Consider the following 18,749-nt stretch of genomic DNA (forward strand, 5'->3'; position numbering starts at 1 on the left):
GTCTAGTCCACATTTCACTAGCTTACTTGCGAGAATATTATGGGGCACCTTGTCAAAAGCTTTACTAAATTAAAGTGTGCTACGTCCACAGCATTCCCTTCATCTACCAAGCTTGTCACTCTATCAAAAAAAAAAAGAGAGATAAGATTAGTCTGGCATGACTTGTTTTTCAGAAACCCATGCTGACTTTTTGTGGTCACAGTATTCCTTTCTAAGTGCTAACAGACCGTCTGTCTAATGATCTGCTCCAGAATTTTCCCTGGTATTGATGTCAGGCTGACTGGATGGTAATTATTAAGGTTCTCCTTTCCCCCCTTTTTGTAGATGGGGCTAACATTAGCCCTCCTCCAGTCCACTGGGACTTCTCCTGTTTCCAGGAGTTCTCAAAGATTATAGCAAATGGTTCTGATATTACTTCTGCCAGTTCTTTTAATATCCTGAGATGTAGCTCATCAGGCCCTGGAGATTTGAATTCATTTAAAGTGGCCAGGTATTCCCGCACTTCCTCTTTATTTATTTTGTGCTGAATTTCTCCTACTGTATCTTCTGTTTCATTTTCTCCTTGATGAACACCGTTTCCTTTTGGGGAAAAGACTGAGGCAAAGAGGGTGATGAGTTGTTCTGCCTTTTCTCCATCCCCTGTTAGTATTTTGCCATCTCCTCTGTGCAGTGACTCTATCATATCATTTTTCTTCCTTTTGCTACGGACATAACCAAAAAAACTTTTTTGTTGTTTTTAACCTCTCTGGCAAGCCTCAGCTCATTGTGAGCTTTAACTTTTCTGACTTTCTCCCTACACATCCTGGTTATTTGTTTGAATTCCTCTTTGGTGATTTCCCCACTTTTCCATTTCTTGTACATGTCCTTTTTACATCTTAGCTCAGTTGAAAGTTCTTTAGACAGCCACCCTGGGTTCTTTAGACACCTCCCAGTTTTCCTCCTCATTGAAACTGTTTGAAATTGTGCCCTCAAGATCTCATTTTTAAGAAACCAGCCATCGTGCACTTCTTTCTCTTTTAGTATTTTTGACCAGGGATCACACCCAGTAGATTCCTAAGCTTACTGAAATCTGCTTTCTTAAAATCTAGAATGCATGTATGACTATGCTTAGCATCTCCTTTCCACAGTATAACAAACTCCAGGAGAGCATGATCTACCTAAGGATCCTACCACTTCCACTCCACTAATCAGGTCATTATTATTGGTTAGGAGCAGCTCTAAAATAGCCATTCCCCTTGTTGCTTCTTCCACCTTCTGGACCATGAAATTGTCTGCAAGGTAAGTGAGAAATTTGACCTGATTGTCATGGAAGAGTTTGGCTCCCAGCAAATATCCAGATAATTGAAATCTTCCATTACTTCTATTTCTCTTCTTTGTGCAAGTTTGGTCATCTGTTCCAAGAATGCCTCATCCATCTCTTCAGACTGGCATGGGGGTCTATAATATACCCCCACAATGTGATCAGTGTTGTTTCTCTCCCACTTATTTTTTACCCAAATGCTCTCAACCTGGCTTTCAGGATTTAAGTCATGGACCTGCTCTTTTATGTATAATGCTACTCCTCCTCCTTTCCTATTTGATCTATTTTTCTGAAATAGGTTATACCCTTCAATTCTTATGTTCCAGTTATGAGACTCATCCCACCAGGTTTCAGTGATGCCTATAATATCATATCTAGTTTGCTGTGTTAAGAGTTTGAGTTCATTTTGTTTATTTCCCATACTCTGTGCACTGGTGTAGAGACATTGACGGCCATGGTGCATTTCCTCTGGCTGCTTCTTTAAGGTTTTTTCCTTCCTGCTGGTGCCTTCTTGACCTACTCGCTCAGTTCTCTCTATAACCTTTGGACTGCCATCACTATCATTTGCTGAACTCCTATCTGTTTGAATACTGCTCCCTCCCTCCATTACTCAGTTTAAAGCCCTTTTAATCAGGTTTGTGAGCCTCCTGGCAAAGATGTTTCTTCCTACAGGCAACCCATCCCTTGCCAGCAGCTCCTCTTCATGCAACCACAGATCAGGGTCCAAGAACCCAAATTGTTTCTGGTGGCACCACTTGCAAAGCCAGTTGTTCACCTCCACTATCCTTCTTTCTCTCTTGGGCCATGTCCTTCAACCGGGAGATGAAATGACAACTTGTACATCCAGATCCTTCAGATTCCTTCCCAGAGCCTCAAAATCCCTTCTGGTGTCCTGAAAGCTGTGTCATTTGTCCCCATGTGGATCAAAAGGAAGGGGGAAATGGTCAGTGGGCTTAACAAGTCTTGTCAGCCTTTCAGTGACATCATGGATTTTTCCCCAGGGAGACAACAAACCTGTCGTGACATCTTATCAGGCCTGCAAATCACTGCTTCTGTTCCCCTAAGCGGGGAGTCCCCACTCCCCAACTATGACTACATGTCTCCTCTGATGTTTTGCAGGGGCCATTCTGTGGGGTGTACCTTCTATCGCTTGCACATTCTCTGAGGTCTGACTCGGTTGCTCCTGTGCATCTACCTTATCCTCACTGAGAAGGGATTGATCTTCACATTGATTTTGTAGGTTTAAGCTCCCTCTACTTCTTTGTGTCACATTTTTCCAGTTGCCCACCTCCAGTGTTTGGGAGCTGTCATCTTCCTCAGAGAAATCCCCAAGGTGTTTGTTACCCAGTACCGTCAGCCTCACTGTGTTGATTAAATCTTCCTTTTTCCTAATGTCTTGAGGTGTAGATACTTGTGCCTCAAGCTGCTGGACCTTCTCTTCTAAGAGAGCAACCAACTTACACTTGCTGCAGGTGTAGCTACACACATCCTCCGGCAAAATCCACAGCTGTTGCAAGTAACTGCAGCAACTCCCTCACCAGCCATATTTACCAGTTAAGTAGTGCAGGGCCTCCTGTAAGAATTTCTCAACCCCAAAAGTGTTCCCCTTACCTCTTTAGACAAGCTCCTGTTTACTACACTCCAAGGACAAGACCTAATGGTAGAAGTCCTGGTCCTTTGTCAAGACTCCAATGTACCTTCTACTATCCTGCAAAATAAATGTCTCTGCTTCCAGACAGTGAGCCACAGAACTAATAGCAAGCCCCACCTCTCAGCAAGCCCCACCTCTTAGAAATCTGGGGCAAGCACACGGCCAGAACAAAGAAAACAAAGGAAAAATCCAGTTAAAAACACACTGTTAAAAGATTTGGCTTTAAGAAAAGCCCTCCAAAAAGAAAAAAACAGAGCTCACCTAGCACTTTACGTCCCACTCCTCCATTGCTACTTATCTCCACTGCTTCCAGAGATTCAAAGTGATAGAATCAGGGAGAATGGCCTGAAAGTGATAGAATCGGGGACAATGGTCTGATCCTGCAATCGGGGCTTCTCAGCCCTGCATGCAAGAGTTCCCCCCTGTTACCCAGCTTAACACTGTAAGAACTTATTTTTATACTCCACCAAATCTGTTAGGCGGCTTTAACAGTATACAAACTTATTTTTATAGAGCAATGGGGAATTACTCGGCTTGGCAATGCTAGAGGCAGGCTGGAAGGGGATCTTTTTAGACTATGTATACCAGAAGCGGCTTGAAACGTATCTGCAGAGAATTCACAAAAGAGACCAAATTGCAGTTTAAATATTTTTATATAAGTTTTGGTTGCAAACAATCACACAGTGAGACGTTAAGGCACATACACACAGTTCCTAAGTATATAGATAGGGAGGAAAAGATAGGTTGGATGATAGAATGGGATTTGGGGAAGCAGGGGACTTATACGTTACCAAAGATCTGCAGAGAAGTTCCAGAAGAAGGCAAGGATCTCTATGCCAGCATAGGGACCCAAGCGAAGGACGATATATCATGTCTCACACCAACTTGACCAAGGGAGGTTCAGGTTAGAAATGAGCAATGAGCTTAAGGTGAACAGGACTTTAATAGGGTGGATCACTAGTTTGGCGGGGAAAGAGACCCTTTGCATTAGGTTTCGTTTCTTGCAAGGCTGAGCTAATTAGCAGCTCTATCTATTGTTCTGCTCCCCAGGACAATGGGGCCAATTGGTCCTAGATTATATCAGTGATACCTTGAATGGTTTATGCAGAGGTACTTCCTAAAGTCTCTGCCTTAAGTATTCAAATTTGGCTGAGGCTTGAGTGATTTAGGAAAGGATCTTGTTGTTAGGGAGATCGTATCTAGAGGTTGAGGAAATGCATGGAAGAAGCAATTGTTTAGAGAAATGTTTTCTCAAAAGCACAGTATCAGGGACTTCCAAAGATACAGCTTAGCGAGGTGTGGTGCTCAGGAGTTCTACAGACTCCATTATGTTAAAGGAGTACTCTGGCAGGGTGAGATAATCAAAGATTCATGTCCTTATTATGAGACGTCCAGATAGTATTGCCTGGAGTAACTCATAGATTTCTGCAAACAGATTGTTTTGCCTTAGGCTTGCTTTCAGTTTGGACACTCTGCTATCCATCCATACAAACATGGAAACTGGCATTTTGCAGCACACAGTATGAGAAATAATATTAAAATCCAATATTTCCTAAGGCAGGGGATGAAGGCCATTGTAACCCCCCCCCCCCCCAGACAACTGAGGCAGGGAGAGAAATGGCCTGATCCTGCACGCAGGGCTGAGAAGCCCCACATGCAGTGTATTGTCGAAGGCTTTCACGGACGGATTCAACTGGTTGTTGCGGGTTTTCCTGGCTGTGTGGCTGTGGTCTGGTAGATCTTTTTCCTAACATTTCGCCTGCATCTGTGGCTGGCATCTTCAGAGGTGTATCACAGAGAGAAGTCTGTTACACAATTCAGTGTAACACACTTCTCTCTGTGATACACCTCTGAAGATGCTGGCCACAGATACAGGCGAAACGTTAGGAACAAGATCTACCACCACAGCCACACAGCCAGGAAAACCCCACATTCAAGATTACCCCCTCCTGCCTCTGCTATTCAAGCTCTTTGGACCTTGGACAGCACAAGTGGGGAGATTTACAAAGCAGTATTTTAGAACAGATGGATAATATATTGTGATATAATTTTTTCACAAGGAAATTGTAAATTGAAATTGAGATAGCAGTTAATAACAGAAAGGAAAAATCTTCATTGTATTTTTATGCACAACTACTAGAAAGATTCAAAGCAGACAAAGAAGTTGATGGTTTTGACAGTGATAAATGGAGCCTTGTTGCTGCTGCACTGTACTGACAGCCACAGCAGGACAGAGAACCTACACAACCAGGACCCATGTACAATATGTTCAGAAACAAGAGACAAAACTAATGATTCACACTTACTGCTACAACAATTTGTTCTCACACCTTTGTACCATCTTCAGTGAAGTAGAACTAGAATCTTGTTTGATGAAGCCGAATAAAAAGGAGCATAAGAACATAAGATGAGCCCTACTGGATCAGACCAGTGGTTCATCTAGTCCAGCATCTGGACTAGACAGTGGTCAACCAGTTTCTCTGGAGGTCTAACTACATGAAACAGAGGATTAGGACTTTTCCTGATGTGCTTCTTGGCACAGGTATTCAGAGGTTTACTGCCTCCGAATGTGAGGTTCCCTTTAGTCACCATAACTAGAAACCGCTGATACACCTATTCTCCACGAATCTGTCTAATCCCCATATGAGAAAGGACTGCTATACCGTCAATGAAATTTATTGACACTAATGTCTTGCTGTTTTGGAGCAACAGTTGGAAACTCTGTGTTAGGAGTTCAGAGTGGTACACATGCACACATCCTTGAAGAATCTCTGTGGGGAAGCAAAATGCTAGCAAATGTAACAACATTACAGACAACCACCTGATAGAATGTGCACACAATCTTTTGTATTTTTTTTATTAATCTCAAAGTTTTATCAAAAGCCTTAATGGAAAATTCTGACACTTTTTGGAGAGGCAGTAGAATGCAAAGTTGTGGAATAATAACAGCCTCAATTTCCAGTCTTTGCTTCATGAACAGTGTTAGCTACAGTTTGAACCTTACTGTTACCTGAGTACTGTGCATTAGCTAACCCAATTTCTAACATAGCAGCCTACATTTAATGAGAGTATCATTGCTTAAGTAAAGGTTGTGATGCAGAGGCAGGCAATGGCAAACCACCTATGAGCATCTCTTGCCTTGAAAACCCTACGGAATTGGCATGTCAGCTGTGATCTGGTGGCCATTTTTTCACCAGTATCCCCTGAATAGCAAACCTCTATTCATGAGGGTAGCCTTTACTGAACTTTGAAGACATGACCATAGACTCCCGACCCTTGATGTACACCTTTGTCTTTCTTGAGCAGTTGAGAGGGTTTGAGGGCTGCTTTGCTGACCCTTGAATCCTTGCTGCTTGAGTCTTGAGACTTGTTTCCAGGTTTTCCCTGCACCCAATTATCCTAGAAAACTCCAGCTGCACTGATTGTACAATGTGTCTGCTCTTTCTTTCCATCTTAAAACAAGGTGGAGAGAACTATTTCATGACTGCCAAAACATACCCATGAAATATAACAACTCCCCAAGAATGAAATACTCTTAGGGTCAGCTGCAGCAATAAATCCATGTGAATGATTTGCTGAAAAGCGTATGGAATGGCAATATTGCCTCATGGACTTCCTTCTTAGTGTCCTCACTACAAATGTGCAGATGGTTCATTCACTGTGTATGAGCTTTTCACAACCAAATTTTCTGCTGTTCTGTTTGCTCTGGACTGGGATCCATCATACGCATTATACTCTGATTTTTTAAAAAAAACCTTCTAGGACAATTTCCTCCAATATTTAGTAGAAACATCATTTTAAAATAATTATTTTAGAAGCAAAGATTTCTTTAAAAGTGTCAAAAGACTATCTAGGCTAAACTTATTTGAGTGGGTAGAGAATTGCTGCTTTTAAGAAGAATGCTTTGTTGTGACTCTTTTATTTGTTTTATATTTCAACAATGCAAACTAAGGAAGGGAAAAAAAGCTTTTCAATAGAAAAAACTGATACTGACATTTATCTGAAGAAAGGCCAGAAAAGGGGGGGGGATGCTTTATCACACTCACCTGAAAAAGAAGCAATGTTTTTCTATTTTTAAAAAGATATTAATGTGATGCTAATTGTTTTCCAAACAGATATTCTTATAAAGTTAGAGCGGTTAGTTACAGCAGAGTAACTCTTTAATAATATCCTTTTGAATGAATTATGATGGGTCCCAAGACCTTAACGTAACTAAACAAACTGGAGAGCTTTTAGATTGTTTCAGTCTTAACAGAACAGGATAAAATACTGAAATGACTTAAACTAGGTTAGGTGAAAGGAGCCAGCAAGTTGAATGTAATATATGTGCATCCTGTTTGTGAACTGCATCTAAAGACAGTTCATCTGATGCAGCCCCCTCCACATGGTGTGGATGGTGTTTCATATTTTACCATTATTGCGGTACAAAAGGAAATGTCCATCTCCGCCAATGTCTAAGCTCAATGACTTCAGTTGACTTAGAAGGATGCATCTCTGCTTGGGGTGGTACAGTTACAGAGCAACCCAAAGTAGGACTGCTCAGAATCCATATCAAGCAAGTGTATTCAATGGGATCCACTCCCAGAAAAATGTTAACAGTGAAATGCCAGATATTCTTTTTTCAACATGAACTGCTGTTGGAAGTAACGGCTGTTGAATTGTTATGTTTGTGTATCTCCAAAATTCCCCTGTGAGGTGCTTTGTGGGTTTAGATCTGAAAGGCAAAGCAACTGGATTTATGTTGAAGTGACAAGCAAAGCCATTTACTCACTGCCAGCATAACTGCTCAGTGTGAAGCCACTACATACTCTTTTGTCAGCCATAATGAAATGTCACCTAATGCTGGGAGGGGAAACCACATCTACTGTTATTACCCTGTAGATTTGGAAAAAGCAAACTATTTGTACAAGGAACTTTTGTAGATTGATAGGGTCAGTGATAGCTGTTGAAGAAGAAAGCAGCCAAAGGAACTGTTGTCTCCACAAACCAGAACAGTGTTTAAATATTTAATGCTTTCACACGTGTGCAGATTCTGTTTGGTTTGGGCCATTGTGTGTAGTTTGAACAGCTATGCTCCTGATGCCTGTTAAAGTAGGTCATCTCCTCATTAACCTTTTTCTTTAAATGAAGGTAAAATCAGTTCGTTGCTTGAGAAATGTGTTGATAGTATTTGTCTTTAACATATTTACTTAACTTGGCTTCCACTTACCTTTAAGAATTCTTCTGAATTACAGTGGGAGTTGTGTTGAACTTCCACCATTACTTTTAAAAATCCATTATTTTAGCCTTCCAGTGAGAACAGACATGGCCATCTCCTAGCCTCCCATATCGGTAATAGCCGTGGTCTGACGAACAGTTTAGCGCTCACATCTTCTTATGCTTACCTAAAGAATTTTGACAGGAGTTCAAATCTCAAGTATCTAACAAGGTATCTGCTCTCAGAAACTTCATTCAGTAACCTTATTCTTCTTGCACATTTTTTTTTCATCCAAGGAGCTCAAGGTGGCATGCAAAGATCACTTCTCTTCCTCTTTTTTCTCATAACTACTGTCTGAGAGTAGGTTTAGATGAGAGAAAGTGGTGGCCCAAAATCACCTAATGATGTAAATGACTCCATGGATGTTTGAACCCTGGTATCTCTATTACAACAGTGTAACCACAGAACCACACTCCGCACTCCCTCTGAATATACTCTCTCTCTCTTCCTCCCCCCCCCCCCACACACATACATACACTCACCACTGACAGAAACAAATAACCACCAACATAAATATAGCAGCCAATCCTCATGAGACAACTGCACTGGTAAATTAGGTGCTGAACCAGTGCTGAGTGGAATTTTTTTGCCTGACTGTATACTTAAGTTATGTTGCAGCTAATACAGATGGCAGTAAAGTTTCTGACTTTCTTAAATAGTTGTGTGATACATATGAGTGGACTTGCCTTTTTCCATATTCAGGCATCAGTCCTATATTCAAGCCGTGATTTTCAGAGCTGCAATGTAGATAGGTCTAGAATTAATATAGACTATGAATGCGCAACATGTGGCTTTCAGGGATTCGATGTATTATAAAGGTGTACCTTTATAATACCTTTATAACCCCATTTCTCTAAATCCTACGTAGCCATGTCCTGTATTCGAGTAACTGCATTTTTTTAAAGGAAGCTTGTTTCTTGATAAGGGGCAATGATAGAAATTTAAGTGATCTGAAAGACCTCAAGGTTGTTGATTAGATGAAACAGAAACATACTTATTTTCTATGACAAGAATTAAACCATAAAAGATTGCAGAATCTAAAAAAATAGGTCATGTTGAAGTAAGAAATGTTGAACTTTAAAAAACCCCTTCTATGAAGTAAATTAAAGTGGGAACAAAGTAAAAGATGGGAAGAATGAAGAGTTGGTGGCAAAAAAAGAAATCTTAGCAGTTCTGAAATACAGGGAAATGACAAATGTCAGCTAGCTACTGTAAAGTGAACATTTGATCTAAGCAGTTTCACTGAATTTAATGTTAGGTATTGTGAGTAGACAGCATTGTAGTAGAAAGTGAAGTCAGGTTTTAGTGCAAAACCAAAGTCAGTGTATCAATGTTCACATCAAGAAAAGTATACCAAATGGAACCAGAGTTCATTAGACTGATAAAGCAGGAGGGTTTTCTTGTGCTTCAATTATCATTTCATATGAATATAATGTCTCTATGCCATCAGTTCAACACCTCAAGGTAAAACTTTTGGAAACAGTTCCAGATCATAAAGGAAATTCTATAATAGGCAAAGGGCTTAGGAGTAGCCATAATCAAGCAGTGGAAATGGCATTAAGCCCACAATAACATACTCAAGTATTTACTTGCTTCAGTAAGATGTGAATCAAATTTATGGATAATTACTAATCTTCATTCTCTTCCTCACATTGGATCTTTTTAAAAGTTTGCATGGTTGAACTGCACAGAGCTGGTGGACAGGTTGTCTTTGAGGTAGGGGACTGGACCCAATGATGCTTGAATTCCAACTCTGATTCTGTGGGGTAGTTCACATATGCACATACATTATTTAATTTCATATCACTTTGTTATTCAGCACATGACAGCACACAATCAAATGTTAGAAACTGTCTCATTCTGAAGTCAAAATATGGTTATAAGTTTAAGATGGCTCAGTAACACAAACAAGTCACTAATCAATTGATGAATGTACATGTGTGAACTGACTTCAAGATCTATCATCATGTCAGCCAACTCTTATGAATTTGAGAGGAGACTGGTGCTCATGTAGAAACAGAATATACCCACTTCCTCTCATTGCATATTCATGTAATGTATACATCATGACCTGATCAGCAGCTGCCATATACAAATATATCTGATGCAAGACAGCTTGTTTTCTTTTCTTACAAAAAACAATCCACACACAGGTAATGCCATCTCAGACTGGTCACTTACCTTTCACTTCCTGCTTATATTGTAGCTAGGGGCTATTGCAGTACTTCCAACAAGAACTTGCCTACTATTGATTTCTGAGTCATAACAGTGGTAATAATTTTAAAATACATTTGAATAGGAGTAAGGGTCAGTTCTCACCATATAGAGAATCAGGCTGTGATGTTTTGGGGAGGGGTGTTCCCAGAAAACCTGAACTCCACTTTGACCCTTTGGTCACCTTATCACTTAGACCACATTGCTAGGGGTATCTAACAGATTTTCTTGGGAATAAAATATATTTCTATTCTGTAGCCTGCTCAGAAAGGCTCTGATGTAGGCTACTGTGAAAAAGGCAAACTCTATGCTGGGGATGATTACCGTATATACTCGCATATAAGCCGAGTTTTTCAGCCCTGTTTTAAGGCTGAAAAATGCCCCCTCGGCTTATACACAAGTCACTGCTTACCAGCCGGCTCTTCAGGCCTCTGCTGAGGCTGGGGACGTGGCCGGGATGACCTCCCTGCAGCTGCACAAGCCGCTTGTTGCTGCCCTCCTCCGAGGGTGAAGGAGAACCCTGGCTGGGCTTCCTCAAACCCCAGGAGGCAGAGGGAGCTCCTTATTTGGGCAGTGACTCCCCCTGATGTCATTGCCCAAATAAGGAGTTCCCTCCACCTCCGGGCTGGGTTTGAGGAAGCCCAGCCTGCGGGGAGGTGGAGGGAGCTCCTTATTTGGGCAGTGACTCCTCCTGATGTCATTGCCCAAATAAGGAGCTCCCTCCATCTCCTGGTTGCCTGGGCTTCCTCAAACCCAGCTGGGAAGTGAAGGGAGCTCCTTATTTGGGCAATGACATCAGGGGGAGTCACTGCCCAAATAAGGAGCTCCCTCTGCCTCCCGGCTTCCCACCTTCGGCTTATATGCAAGTCAATACGTTTTCCCAGGTTTTGGTAGTAAAATTGGGTGCCTTGGCTTATACACGAGTCGGCTTATACACGAGTTTATACGGTAGGAAAGGAATTGATAATAAAACTGCAAAGATTGTCATGCCCTTATTTAAAGCAGTGGTGTGACCACACTTGGAGTACTGTGTTCAGTTCTGGTCACCACATCTCAAAAAGGATATCAAAGAGATAGAAAAAATGCAGAGAAAGGCAACGATGATTGAGGGATTGGAACACCTTCCTTTTGAGGAGAGGCTACAACGTTTGGGATCTTTAGTTTGGAGAGGAGACATCTGAGGGGGGATATGATTGAAGTCTATAAAATTATGCATGGGGTAGAAAATGTTGACAGAGAAATTTTTATCTTTCTCACAATACTAAAACCAGGGAGCATACATTGAAAATGCTGGGGGGAAGAATTAGGACTAATAAAAGGAAACATTTCTTCACGCAACATGTGATTGGTGTTTGGAATATGCTGCCACAGGAGGTGGTGATGGCCACTAACCTGGATAGCTTTAAAAAGGGCTTGGACAGATTTATGGAGGAGAAGTTGATCTATGGCTACCAATCTTGATCCTCCTTGATCTGAGATTGCAAATGCCTTAGCAGACCAGGTGGTCGGAAGCAGCAGCAGCAGAAGGCCATTGCTTTCACATCCTGCATGTGAGCTCCCAAAGGTATCTGGTGGGCCACTGCGAGTAGCAGAGTGCTGCACTAGATGGACTCTGGTCTGATCCCACAGGCTCGCTCTTATGTTCTTATGTGTGGGAGTTTCAACCACACATACAAATTCTCATCAGGTAAAAGATTTATTTTAGATCAATATAGCATATACAACTTAAGCATTCAAACTGTGGGGAAGGACTGATATTCAGTAACACTTGCCATGGACTTCACCCAGGCAGGCTTAATACTCTAAATGCTAAAGATCAATATATATATTATATCTACCATGATAGACATGATATTATCAAACTAACATTGCTAAGCTCTCTGGGGCTCAGTTCAGCTCAGCATGGGAAAGAAGTTCAGCATACCCCCATCCCCATGCAGTTCTCCAGAGCCAAACAGCCATTGGAGAATCTATTTATCCTACTGTGGGCCTCCACATATACTGGCTGCAGCACATGGAGCCCCAAAGCAAGACAAATTGGATCTTGTTTTTAAATGACTTAGCACCCACTGTCAAGGAACTACACCGCACTGTCCCAGTTTGGGCAACACCCAGTTAGCAATTCTGCTTTATGCAGATGACGTGGTTCTGTAAGTTGGTCTAAAATGTCTTTTAACTAAGTTTAATGAATACTGCTCCAACCTGCTTGAAGTAAATACAGCCAAATCAAAAGTAATGGTTATTTCAAGTAGGCCTAATCCCAGCACTTGGCTTCTTAACGGCATTAGCCTAGAACAAGTTTAGATATTTAAATACCTGGGGATTCACTTCCACGTTAGAGCAGATTGGGCAAACCACAGAGAGGCAGCAATCAGAGGATGTCAGAATTCTGTTGATGCAGTTGTGTGGGTTTTTTCTCTAAAGGACATGAATTCATACCTGCGGCCTTAAAAGTCTCCAATGCAAAGGTTTTACGGAGTTCCCCTTTGAATTGGAGCTTGGAATAAATCTGTAGAGAGAGTCCAATCCAAATTTCTTTACAAGATTTTTGGGGTACCCCACTGTGTTCCATATGCTGTTCTGTGTCTCGGATCAGGACAGCACTTGTTGGAAACCAGAGCATGGATGACTATAAAATTCTGGTCTCATCTTTGCTTTAATACTGAGCCCGAAAGCCTCACCCATTTAGCCCTCTCTGAACTGCAATCCTCTGAATGGTGGAAATGTATAGAGGCCAAAATAACCGCTTTAGGTTTTTCCTTGGAAACCTTTTTTATGCAATCTGCAAATGAAATTTGGCTATCCCTTAAAAGAAGGCTACTGGACCAGGAATACCAGTTGCTGTTGAGTGCAACCAGGACATCTTGCTCTCCCGTGCACTTTGGAATCTATCTTGAAATTAGCCTCACAGCTAAATATCTATCCCAACTGTCAGAGCCCAGGCAGAGATGGATCATTAGTCAAGCTAGATGTAATGCATTCCCCTCTGTCATTCTTAAGGGCTGACAGTTGAATATTCCACTTCAAGAGAGAATATGCATATTGTCAGGATACTGTTGAGAATACATGAACTCCCATAGCCACGCTGAAATCCCATGTGACCCCGATATGACCCTGTGTGCCTGCGTGGCTACGCAGACATGAACTGGAAATGAAAGAGAAATGCAAGCTGAGCCAGAGCAGAAGTGCCTCCTGCCCGGTCGTTCACTTGGCACTGGTTGCACAGCAGCATTTCTGAAAAGACTCACTTGTTTAGTGACTCATAAATACACTGTTTGGGGGGAAATGGGATGTTGCAACTTCACTTCAGCAGTGATAGCTGTGCGAAGTCCTCCCCTACAACGGTGTTTTTACTGTCCTCACACCTCTGATTTGGGCTCATGTGTATGTCTTGTTTGATCTTACTTTACAGAAATGACCCAATATTCTTAGGTAACCCTTAGCTGAATATACTTTACAGATTGTCCTGTTCACATAGCAATTCTCTGGCAGACTGTAATCCTTAATATTTGAGCCAGCTAACTGCCATGTTTCTCTCAAATGCCAGCCCAATTGCCCTTTTCTAACTCCCCACTTTCACCCAAATCTAATCTTATTGGTTTATACAGCTACAAATAATTGACAAGAACACTACTGTTTCACGAACTTATTAAGCTTCTGCAAGGTTCGGTTTCTGTGGCCTTTTCAAGACCACCTGATATGCTTAGGTTGGACCACATTTAAGGCCTGGGAAGTATGGGTGATATTGAATGGTAGACTGTAGAAACACACAGTAGCTTTGAAAAATAATCCAACCCATCGATTGAGGACTTGATCTGGTCAGCTCAATGCCATTTTTTTAAACCACTGGTGAGATCAAACTGTCTGTTTGCTACCTGGAAAATCTTCTTTGACAGAGTGGCAAAGCATGGTTTGGCTCATTTGGCAGAGTCACCACCTGTATTTTTATCTGCTGACAAGCTTTCTTTTAGAAGTCTTCCATCTGAATACTTCCCAGATTTTACTCTTCTTGGTTTGAGATCTGAGCTCAGCAGGGAGAGGCTGAATAGAAAAAAAGCTTTCTAGGTTTGGTTCATCAGCATTCTTCTTACTTGCCCCTCCCTCCTTTTACAAGAATTTGCCAGCAAAAATAAAGATACTTACTTTGGCAGTAGATAAATCTCGTAAAACCTTAATGCACATGTTGACGATGAGCATGGAAGTAGTGCATAAATGCATCAGGAATTTGTTGGTATTAGAAATGTCTGCTGTTGTGCCCATATGTCTGCTTATTTCCATACTAAAGACATTTACTGTATACATTTGCCACAAGGGAAAACTGCCGTCTACTATTCAGCAGTATTACTGGAAGAGCAGTATTGTATTTGTATTCAGTGGTGTCTTCCATTTCCAGTACATGCACAGATCTTCATTCGGTAGCCCTTATCACTGAAAGACTTCTTCAAACTATCCTTCACCACCCAGCCAATTAGTGAATGCTTCTCATTACGGTCCCTCCTGTCTGCAATATGTAACTTGCTACAGTCAAGGCAAAGAGACTCTGCGTATCGCTCTGAGCAAAGTGAATGATCGTTAACGACACAGAGACTGGATAAAGCTTACAAATGAACAGCTCAGAGTTGAGCTGCAAATGCTGTGGCTTTTTGTAATTCAAATTAAGCTAATAGCAGGGTAACAAATTGCTGTTAATATTAGATTAACTTCTTTGAGAAGATATGAATTCACAAGAGTTAAGATTGCCTAGAGCTGGGCTGGCCAATAAAAAGAATGCAATTGAGGAAAAGGATAGCAGCAGCTCTCTGAAATACAGATGTACCAGTAAGGAGAGAAGGTAGACGGAAAAATGAAGTCAGGACTGGAAGCTCAATTACAGCAACATTAAGAATTCAGTGGAAGGAAACAGGTTTGGTTTTTCAACAAACACCTTTTATCCAAACACCTTTGACTTTTACTACTTCTATTATTTTACATTCCCCACTAGGATTGTGCACAATTTTTTTCCCTGTATTTTCTGGATTCTAGTTTAATAGATTCCAAAATTTACAGAAAATTCCCCCCAAAGAGCTGAATCTCCATACTGATATGGGTCTGGAGGGGAGGGGCTTTCTTGAATATCTGGAATTTTTTTGGGTATATTAAACCATATAGAAAAATGTTGTGTGGCCCTGGGAGGATTTTTTTGGGTAGACCCACCACATTTGCAATATAGTTGCTGGTGCCCCCCCTTACAAGAACCCCTGAGTTCGATAAAGATTGAGTCTCGGGTCTCATTTTTATGGGTCCCCAAAGAGGCTGCCCTGTCTGTTCACCCTTGCTGCGATCTTCACCAAATTTGAAGGTCCTTGTATGGAGAAGCGCGAGAAGCTGTGCTGCAAACTTGCTGCCACTACATTAAAAAAAGCACCCCCCACCCCACCCCACTGAACCCGGGAAAATGTGTCCCATTAAATAACATAGGAACCGCACCATTTATCTTTAAAAGGAATTCCTTTTGTGTACTTAATACGCACACTTAGAGCATGGTGTTGAACAATGTGTTTTGAATTTACAAAGTAAAAGGTTCTTCGCAGTAAAGACTTAATAACTGGATTAAATATGACTTTATGTGTGAATTCTTCCTTAAGAAATTAAGGAGGATCTTGTGGGATCAGATCAAGGTCTACCTAGTCCAGCGTTCTTTGCAAGAAACCCAGTAATTAACAGGATTTAGGTATTCACTGGAAGTTGTCTTGTAGTGCCACAGTCTGCCTTTGACCCTTGGTCTTCCCGCCACCATCTACTTTTTTTTTTGCTTTGTATTCACAATCTTTATGATTCCTACTTTACAAGACACTCTGTGGCAAAGATGAAATTTGACCCTGGCCTATTAGATCAAAATTCAACCAATTGGATCACACTGACTTAGAGAATATTCTCTTTGGACTTCAGAAACTAAATATCACTTTCATCTAAAATATGTAAATACAACTGTGCATCTTGATTATTTTTAATTCCCATAATCGTCAAAAGATTTTTTTTTTTAACAAAAATCAAGGGTTTAAGCAATGGGGTAATAGCACACTTATGGGCATACACATTCTTGATTCATCTACATTGGATACCATTTTGTATTGACCTTTAATGCCCTATATTGTTTGGGATTGTCATACTTTTAGGACCACCTTCTCCTATATGAACCTGCCTAACCCCTTTGTTCATCTTAAGGTGTCCTTGCCTTCTGGGATGGCAACTGCAGAGAAGGATTCTTAGGGCACCAAAATTATGGAACTCCCTTCCCAGTCATATTAACTGCCTCTTTATATTACTGTCTTCCAGCAGTAAGTGAAGTTTTAATGCTTTGTATTAATATTAAAAGTGTTAGTATGTGCCTTTCAAGAATATACATAGGACTGGATCAAATGACTCCTGTGACATTTGCACCAATGGGTTTTTACTGCCATCTGTCGTATATCAGTTCCATTTAGTACTGTTGTTAGTTGTTAAATGGTTTTAATGAATAGTTTTTATATGATATGGTAGGATTCAAACATTTTAACAACAGGTTCCAATGGTGGTGGGATTCAAATAATGACTGTTTAAAAGTATTTTTTTAAATATTTTTCATATCATTTTTTATTTTAAGTATTAAAAATATTAATACTTAATAAAAATATTTTAAGTATTTAAAAAGTGAAAAAGGAAATTTTAACAACAGGTTCTACAGAACCTTCGGAACCCCCTGAATTTCACCTCTGGATATGTATGATTTTATGCTGTTCACCACTCTGAGCCTTTAAGGGGGAGGGCGGTCTAGAAATTTAAAATATAAATAAATACATACATACATACATACATTTCTTTTGCTAAGTCTGCCAGTTATGGAGAACAACTTCCTCTGATTGTGAAGGGCTCTGCATTGGAGGAAACTTTCTACACTGTAAAAAGTCTTGGCAGGCATACCAGTGTCCATATTTATTAGCAACAATCCCAATTTTCATGTACTCTTTCCTGATACAACACTGTTCTAATTTTACTTTAGGGGTTATAGGGAATGACTGTAATGGAAGGGTGAAATTTAAATAGTTGACTAGTGTTAGCTGATACAGTTGACATTCTTCAGGTTTCTGTGCCCTTCTCCTCCTCTCCAGAAGGGATCAATTCTAAGCAGATTTACTCAGAAATAAATCCCATTTTATTCAATGGGGCATAGTTCCAGGAAAAGTTCTAGGACTGCAGTCTAAATCTCTGAAGGGGAATGCAAGTGTTTATTACTAGTCATGGAATCAACTATTTTGGTCACTAGTTATGGACTCAACAGATCTTTAAGTAATATGTACTTTTTTTAGTGAATCCAGTGTCATCTATAAATTGACCTCGAAGTAAGAATGATTAAGGTCTGTTTTTGATTCACTTGATCTGCTTCTACATGGGCTGCAACAAAAATCAATATTTTATTTTTAAAGTAGGAAAGAACTTGTGTAGCATTTATATAACCATATTCATAAATATATGTGTGTACTATAAGGCCCTCTGTAGTGACTCACATTCTGAGGTACCAAAGAATGATTTCCTTTAAAAAAAAATCCAGAATAAAAATGCAATCATGAATTTTGTGTGAACACTGCAAATTTGCTTAATAGAAACAAGTACCAAAGCCCAGACCTGCCACTGAATAATCGCTGCTGCTCTGAAGAACAGAAAGCAGAAAAAAAACCTTTTGATTGTGCTGTACTCATCACTTGGCATAAATATTCATTCACAGAATCAGAGCAGGGCAAATGGCATTTAGTATTTACAGATAGCCTTTTTACTGCAAAAGATAACTACTGCTTAATCAGTTTAGTGACCACTGGCATATAGTATGGCATTTATACTTTTGAATCAGGTCTGCATGCAGAACAAGCCCCCAGTGTCTGAACCTTAATGAATCTTATTTCAGAGTCAATGTCCTACACTTACTTTCCTTTATATAGTATTTTTCTTCTTTTAAGTCACAAACTTAGGCATAGAAATTATCTGAAGTCAGTTGCACAGGAACACTAACTCGAAATAATTAATACTTGAATTTAAAGGGATGAAAAGCAATAATAAGTGGATTTACATGGGAGTTCATGTAATATGAAAGTTAAACAAATAAGACATGTGGATTATGGAGCCATAGCAGCAAAGCTCAGCTTTCCAGTTTTAGAAGTATCCCATTTACCACTGAGCTGACAAACTAATGAACTAGTTGGGGAAAGTGTAGGCCTTTTCCTGCAAGTCAAGTTTACAGCACATAAACATTGACTATTGTTGGCAAAGACCTGGCAGCGGAGTTGCTTGTGCATCAAAAGGGTTATAAGCATCAA

This window comes from Sphaerodactylus townsendi, linkage group LG02 (assembly GCF_021028975.2).
Source record: "Sphaerodactylus townsendi isolate TG3544 linkage group LG02, MPM_Stown_v2.3, whole genome shotgun sequence".
NCBI classification, from domain to species: Eukaryota; Metazoa; Chordata; class Lepidosauria; order Squamata; family Sphaerodactylidae; genus Sphaerodactylus; species Sphaerodactylus townsendi.